The 7959-nt window shown below is 34.0% G+C and overlaps 1 pseudogene; it reads left to right on the forward strand.

The window, feature by feature from the left end:
• The first annotated feature begins 5357 nt into the window (after positions 1-5357).
• Positions 5358-5760, forward strand: LOC107152743 (annotated as a pseudogene).
• The last annotated feature ends 2199 nt before the right edge of the window (positions 5761-7959 follow it).

Below are 7959 nucleotides of genomic sequence, written 5' to 3' on the forward strand. Positions count from 1 at the left end.
AGCCTTATGTAAAATTGGTCATACTGTGACCATACTTCACACGTTTCACTGGTCAAAGCAATCATAAAAACAAGTCCAAAATCAATGGAGTGAAGTGTCCACTGCGCTGGGAAAGAATAATGAATTCTGGAACAGTAATAGCCTCTAACAGCAGGTTGACACCACATAGGACATAGCATGACACATGGCTGATACTTACTTTTTTTTTGAGAATTTAGAGAATTGGATAACATATCATTTATTTTCCCAAAATATCCTAGATTATCTTCAGTATCTTTTAAATAGAAATGTTCTTTTCTCCTCATAGGATAATAATATCTGATGACCTTAAATCTTCAAAATTCTACATAGACTAAGAAAGAGTTTACCATCATATGCCCAGTTCCTAGTTTTCTGCATAGTCAAAGTTTAACAAATACCTTTTGATGAATTCGTAAATAAATGAATTATTTATAAACCAAATATTACCTGTTTTTCTTTTTTTAATAAAAAAAATAAAACTAAGGGTGAGATCTTTTAATTGTTAAATTCTAGGGTGTTTTATTATTGCTTTCTACATAAATCAAGAAAGTAATTGCTCTCTTGTGTGAACTTTATTTAAATCTTACAGTTTGTTGGTTGAAAATAGATTAAAAGTCAAGAATCCTTACTGGGATCATATGGACACCATGGAAATGGTGTTAAAGACAATAAATTTTAGTCCTCATGCTTTAAAGATGATTATCATTGTCTTAATCTTTTTTCCAGTTCTGGGGATAAATCTCAGGGCCTTGGGCATTCTATTCAAGTACTCTACCAATAAGCTACATCCCCAACCGTTTTATCTTAAAATTTACACTAAACTTATGATATTTTATTTTGATATATTATCCTTTATTGTTAATAAAAATATTTTTCATTTTGTTCATTGTGTTTATTAAGCCAAAATCTATTTTGAAATACAAAGTAAAATTTTAAAGTGTTTTATTGAAGGTTTGCTCTCTGGTTGAGTAGATATGTAAAGTTTTCAAATAGCTACAATACCTGATGAATACCAAATAATCAAAACATAAAACTATAGACATTCAGAGATGAGAAATGACTTCCTACAAGAATGATTAGGAAAATCTTAATGAAAAAGTAGAATTTAACTTAACCTTAGGAATTAGTATAATTTGCATAGCTAGATTAGAGAGGAATATTATTTCAAAAAGAAAAGTATGATAAATAAAATAAATGGTGCGTAATTCAACAATACCAAGAGTGCTATATAGTTTGGATATGATTTTTTCCCTGAAGAATCATGTACCATAAGGTTGACTCCCCCAATGTAACAGCAATGAGAGGTAGCAAAAATTGTTCAGAGGTATGGTCTAGTGCAAGATATTTCTTTCAGAAGGACACTATCCCTGGAAGAGATTAATACCCATCTTGAGGGAATGGGTTGGATCTCACAAAACTGGATTAGTTACCATGAGAATGGGTTGTTATAAATAAGTCCATCCCATGTTTGGACTCTTCTGCACACAAAACTCTCCATACAATCCCACCATGTGATGCCACCCTCCTCCTCCCACATTATGATACAGCATGAGGCCCTCACCACATTTGGCCACCCATGTATGGATATTTCAACTTGGAAAACTTCAAACAAAAATATACCTCTTTTCCTTATAAAATATTCAGTCTAGTATTTTAGTATAGCAATATAAACAGGACCAAGAGTCAAAGCTATACATAGTAAAGTAACTAGATATAAGACTTAAAAAACAGCAAACATTCTGTGTAAAAGAACATAAAATGATGAATTAAGTAATCGAAATTTGTTGTTTTCAAGCATTGTAGAGCCATCGAAGCTTTTCACTAAAGACAGTATCATAGTGAGAGTGCATTTTAGGACAGTTAATTTGGTAATAATACAGATGTGAATTTGAGGAGAAGTATCATAAAGGCAAGTTGGGGCATTTATCTATCATCAAGGTATGAGATAATTGTATCTACATGAAAGTAGATGATTATAGTGTTATAAAGGACAACATGGCGAGTACAAAACCAAGTAGTATGATCAGAACACAGCAGCATGCCCCAAGTTTAGGTTGTGGCCCCAAAATTCAGATTAGAGAGCACTGAGGCCAGAATACTAAAATAATATGGAGTTACGCTAAGGGATAGAATCTGATAATTGTAACAGTGTCAGGGTCATTTGTTAGTTACCACAGAGACAGCATAATTCCCAAAATATGAACAAACCCAAAAGACAAAGCTCAGTTATATAGTATGAGTATCATTAGCTAGAATCCAAACCAAAGAGAGCATCCTGATTATTTATTTAGAAAAATGGGGCCATAAGTTCATTTTTTAAAAAGAGTTAACATTTAAGATTTTTAAAATATTTTTTAATTGTCAATGGACCATATTTTTTATTTATTTATATGTGGTGCTGAGAACTGAACCCAGTGCCTCACACATGCTCGGCAAGTATTCTACCACTGAGCCACAACCCCAGCCCTGAAGAAATTTTTTATGTAAATAAAATTAACCAATGTTGACTCTTCTGGCCCTGACCTAAGAGAATTTTTTCAAGAGGGTGTGTATAATTCAAAATGGTGTTGGTAGAAGCACTGGAGTGAGCATGTTTGCTTAGTGTTACACAGTTCTCCTTTGCCGCAGTCTGGCTGGGCACAAAATCACGAGCCACTCAAGCAGGAACAAAGTTTATTTTTTGAAACTGCCGCCAATGTCCGGTACCACCCGGGCAGATTTTTTCCACCCACGCGGCCTCCTCCGGACCGCAGAGAGAGCTCCTCCCCCGGAACTCCCTCCTACTGTACTTCCCCAACCAATGGGAACTCTCCAGGAGTCCCGTAGCCGGCCTAGGTGAACAGCAGGAGTCCAATATCCATATGAATGCAAATCTTAACATAATCATATCATCTCAATGGCTAGCTGGCGTCACCTTTGGACCAAAAATGCCATGCATCATATACTTGGCTCTTAGCACTCCTTGAATATAGACAATCCATGGATCTGAGCATATTTACTAGAAGTAGAAGGGACAAAGGGATAGTGATTCACTTGAGAGAGGTAAAGCTTAGATACTCCATGTAGAAATTTAATTCATCAACTTCTATCATGTAAGAGTAACTTGCACAATATCTGACAGCCAGTCTTTTATTCCTCACTAAAGAAAGGTAAGGTTCGTATTCTACAGCATATTCAGATTAGGCAATTCTGAGTTTTGAGTTCTTCCATTCTTATTCCAGCAATAATTTCTATAGTAAGATTTCTAACATTGAAGTACATTTGAAGTAACAAATACACCAATAATTTTTTATATATACACAGAGAAATAAATAAATGGATGAAGGGAGGATGTGAGGACAAGAAACAATGCTTACCTCTGTATTAAGTTAAACTGGAATCATTTTAAAAGACGAAATAAAAGCACAGAATGCAGACATAAGGAAAATATATCAAAGATATATTTTATTCTCAAAAGGATAATTTTGAAAATATTTTCATTGCTTATGTACTAGGATACCACCACATAGAATATTATCAAGTAATGAAAAAAATCTGTGTAATTTTTTCATCCATGAGTGCAGTGTGTTCATTTGTTTTATGATTCATAACTCCAATATACAGAAGCCTGACTCCTATGCCACTGAGGGGAGATTTTAGATGTGGCACTGTGCCTTTGTTCCTTGAAAACTGTAAGCAAGCACTGAGGAAAATAATATAGACTCTACATACCTCTAAGTACCTGGATACCAAAAATAAGATTTATTCTTTTTTGTAAACTGAAATTTTTCAGTGTAGGAGAGTTAACAACAGACAGTTCAATGACAAGAGACACCATTGATTATTGATCGCAGAACTACCCACAAAAGCAAAATGTAGATATGGCATTATTTTTCAAATATATGGACATCTGTCAGGTTTCTAACTCAATCAACAAGTGGTATCTGTAGTCATCATCAATACATCTCTATTCCTTTCTGAACTGAAACTCTTATTTGCCTGTAGTCTCAACAATTATCTATTTTTCAAAACACCATTTACTTGTAATCATTTCTACTGTTTGGAGTTTTTGTTTCAAGATTTTAACGCTGCAATCGATATCACATTGATTTCTCCTTTCATTAGGTTTTTACAAAAGTGTACAGTGTGATTATTAATGGTAGATGGGGATATAATATGCATTTAAGGAGTGTTATGCATAAGAAAGGAATTTAAGAAATGCAGCAATTCCAAAATCAAATGATCTGCTTTATTGCCTTTCCACTCCAACCCCAAAGTCAACCAGCAGCACCATTACCATTTCATTGTTTACTGAATATAAATTGGTAAATTAAAGGAAAAACACCTTATAAGCTCTGCCTTGTTGGAATTGTCATCTCTTAAAATAATTTTGTGAGTGAGAATCTCCCATGGAAATTATTTAAAATACAGATTCTTTGGGATCTACCCCCACAGAGATTGTGATTAAGGCGGTCTAACGTAAAGGCCCAAAATTTAAATTTTTAACATGTTCCTCAGGTGATTCTGATGCACAGCCTACATAATTAATTATTATTTTAGAAATGAGAGGAATAAATACTTCTTTGTTCTGATTTTACTAATAAAGAGTAATTCATGCTATAATGCATAGTGATAGAGACAGGGAATAAAACATCCAGGTAAATCATAAAGCACAAAAAGAAAGCAAAGCCAGAGTTAGACCTCAGCCTGTAAGGTCTCAGATTTCCTGAAATGTCACAGAAAAAAAATACATGATAGATAAATAGACATATAGATTGATTGATTATGAGAGCTAAAAATCTCACACTATTTTAAGGTTTCTGTCATATACAATAAATAGATTAGGTCAAAAAATAGCTTCCATTTTCAGACTACAGCTGACAGCTTTTTCAGCTCTTTCCCATTTTAATTACTTTACCATCTTCTTAAAACTCAGTTCAGTGGTCACTCTTTTCCATGTCTGTAAGAATCTACCAGTTTTTTTTTTTTTTTGTCCTTCCTAAACTGATTATCTGGAGTCTTTCATTTCACCAAGCCCACTGTCACCCATTCAAGTCCCCTTCCCTGTTATCACACACCACTAAACTCCTAAACCAAGGTGAACCCTGCACTGATGTCTGTGTCTCTGATTCTAGTAAACACACTGAACAAAACCTACACAGTTATACATATTGATGTCATTCCAATATAGGAGCTTTCCCCTCAGATGGGTTTTTTGCACAATTTCAATCTTTTAAATTGTTCTATTCAACTCTACCTCTTTTTCCTCACAATAGCTATTTCAAATTTTCATCAGCTTGTAAAAGACACTTTTAATTTTATCAGCACAGAAAGCAGAATCCACTTTCTGGGATCTTTTTGTGCCACCATAATAGTGTACATGAATGTCCTGGCTGATGCTCTCAAGAGCATCAACAATGCCAAAAAGAAAGGCAAATGCCAGGTCCTTATTAGGTGGTGCTCCAAAGCCATCATCCAGTTTCTAACTGTAATGATGAAGCATGGTTATGTTGGCGAATTTGAAATCATTGATGATCACAGAGCTGGGAAAATTGTCATCAACCTCACAGACTGTTTAAACAAGTGTGGAGTGATAAGCCCCAGATTTGATGTGCAGCTCAAAGACCTAGAAAAATGACAGAATAATCTGCTATCATCCCATCAGTTTGATTTCATTGTATTGCCAATCTCAGCTGACATCATGGATCACGAAGAAGACAAAAACACACAGGAGGAAAAATCCTTGGATTCTTTTTATAGGGATGTAAAACATACAATAAAGTGCCTAAATTTTTCTTCTAAAAAAACCAGAATTCATCACTTAAATCACTTAAATGCTACTTTAATTTTCCATCCCTACACTTAAAAGCTTTTGTCTATATCTTGAGTCAAATACCTGTATCTATATCCTTGGCTGTGTGTATCCTTTCTTATCCCTCCTACCTCAGAAAAGTATTTCTCATATTTATCCCACCTTCTCCAAGACTTTGTCTCATTAATTTGACTTTTTCTGAGCCTCTTTTCATCCTCTTTTTTTGTACCTTTTCATCCTCTTTCTTCTTTGTTCTCCCCCCTTGATATTTTTGTTGTTATCTTAAAGATATAAAATAAAATTCCTATCCAATTTTGCATTATTCTCTAAAACAACATTTCATTTCCCCTTACTTTTTGTTGGAAACTCATAAATAATAATTTAAGCTGTTTCATTCGTTCTTTAACTCTCTAAATTTTGCCTTAGTATCCCATCTTCTTATTCAAGTCAACCTTGCGAAGGGCAGCACTCACTACCTCATCTACAAATCCAGAGAACACCCCTCATTACCTATGCCACTTGTCCCTGATGGCTCTGACATCATCCACTCTTGATGTGTTCTCATCCATTGGGTTCTGTGATACCATTCTCCCTGGCTACCCTTTTGTATGGCTCCCTATTTGTTCCTAATGTAAAAGAATATAATGATAATATATAGTTCATATGGTGTACATACAAATGAAACAACAAAATATGATATAAAATATTTTAAAACAGTCAAAATAGAAAGGTGGTGCAGTTAATGGTGGACAGTTCAATATTAATCCAAGTCTTGTATAGTTGCTGTAATTATAATTATTATCTTAACTATTTATATCACAAAAATTTCCTAAATGAAACCTCTTTTGTTTTTGTTAAAATGCAGAGTACAATTTGTTAGTCCCAGACCTAACAAATTGGAATCCTCTGAATATATCCCGGTATGTATTTTAAGAAGTTACTTGGGTGATTTTTCTGCATATTCAAGTTGGAGTTTTACCATGTTGTTCCCTTCTGTTGGCAGGAACCTTGAAATTAGACAGGACTGAGATCAAATTTGGGGATAAGATATTACATATAATACTTCTTTATTAGTATCAGTTTTCATATCTACTAAAAATAGCTTAGTGCCATCAATTCATAGATTTATAGAGAAAATAAAATGAGATGGTATTTACAAAACACTACTATGCACCATATATAGGCAACTCCACATCTATCTTTAATATCCCCAATTTCATCTTCAGTGGTAAGGTAAGAGCAGCATTAATAGAGTACAGAGAATAAATCCTATTGGATCCAGTTATGGCACTCCAAGATGAATCTGCCAGAATTTTCTGCAAAGATAAAGTTTTGGTTGCCTTAGTTACTGAGACGTCCAGTAAGTATGACAGTAAATTAAAAGCCAATAGACCAGGCAAAAACTGTAGTATAACAATAACTTAGAACCAGTAGACCAGGAAAATGGAATGAAGTTAGGGTACCACATATTATGAAATGAATTTAAAGTGAACTAGGTCATTTAGACAGGTAGCTTCTATCTAATTATTAATAGTGTTCATGTGTTGAAGATCTAGTATTGAACAATATCATACTCCCAATATGGGAACTCCAAAGGAAATTCCAGATGTGATCTCTGCTTCCAAGGACATAATATTTAATTGGAATATAAAGACTAAAGTGTAGAAAAAAATGGAAATAAATTTAAAGCATATCTTTCTATTGAATCTTATCACATTTAAAATTTACTATATGATAGAGGTGATTTGGAAAAATACAAAGGTACTTGAATACCTTAAAAATGATCATCCAGGAATGATACCTGTGTAGATAATGTAGGAGGTAACACAGAGGAAAAGAAGAAAGGAACTACAAAGAGTGGGTTAATATGGAACTAACTGCTATCAAGTTTTGATATTCAAACCTCTGTAAGAAGAACTTTTAAATCTTCTCAGTTTCATTGTTCTGGGCTCTATGCATGATTAAGTATATAAATTTCTCTTTTTAGTGGTGAAAGAAAGAAATATGGCCAAAGTCATCATGGAGTGCTCCATGGAGAATTTGGGGGCCTAGTTGGGACCTGAAATAAGGCTTAGATAGCTGAAATGAAAAGATAAAATTGCCCTCATGTGAGGAAAACATTAATGAAGGAATGGGATAAGAATTAA

The sequence above is a fragment of the Marmota marmota genome, unplaced genomic scaffold (assembly GCF_001458135.2).
Source record: "Marmota marmota marmota unplaced genomic scaffold, marMar, whole genome shotgun sequence".
Classification (NCBI taxonomy): domain Eukaryota; kingdom Metazoa; phylum Chordata; class Mammalia; order Rodentia; family Sciuridae; genus Marmota; species Marmota marmota.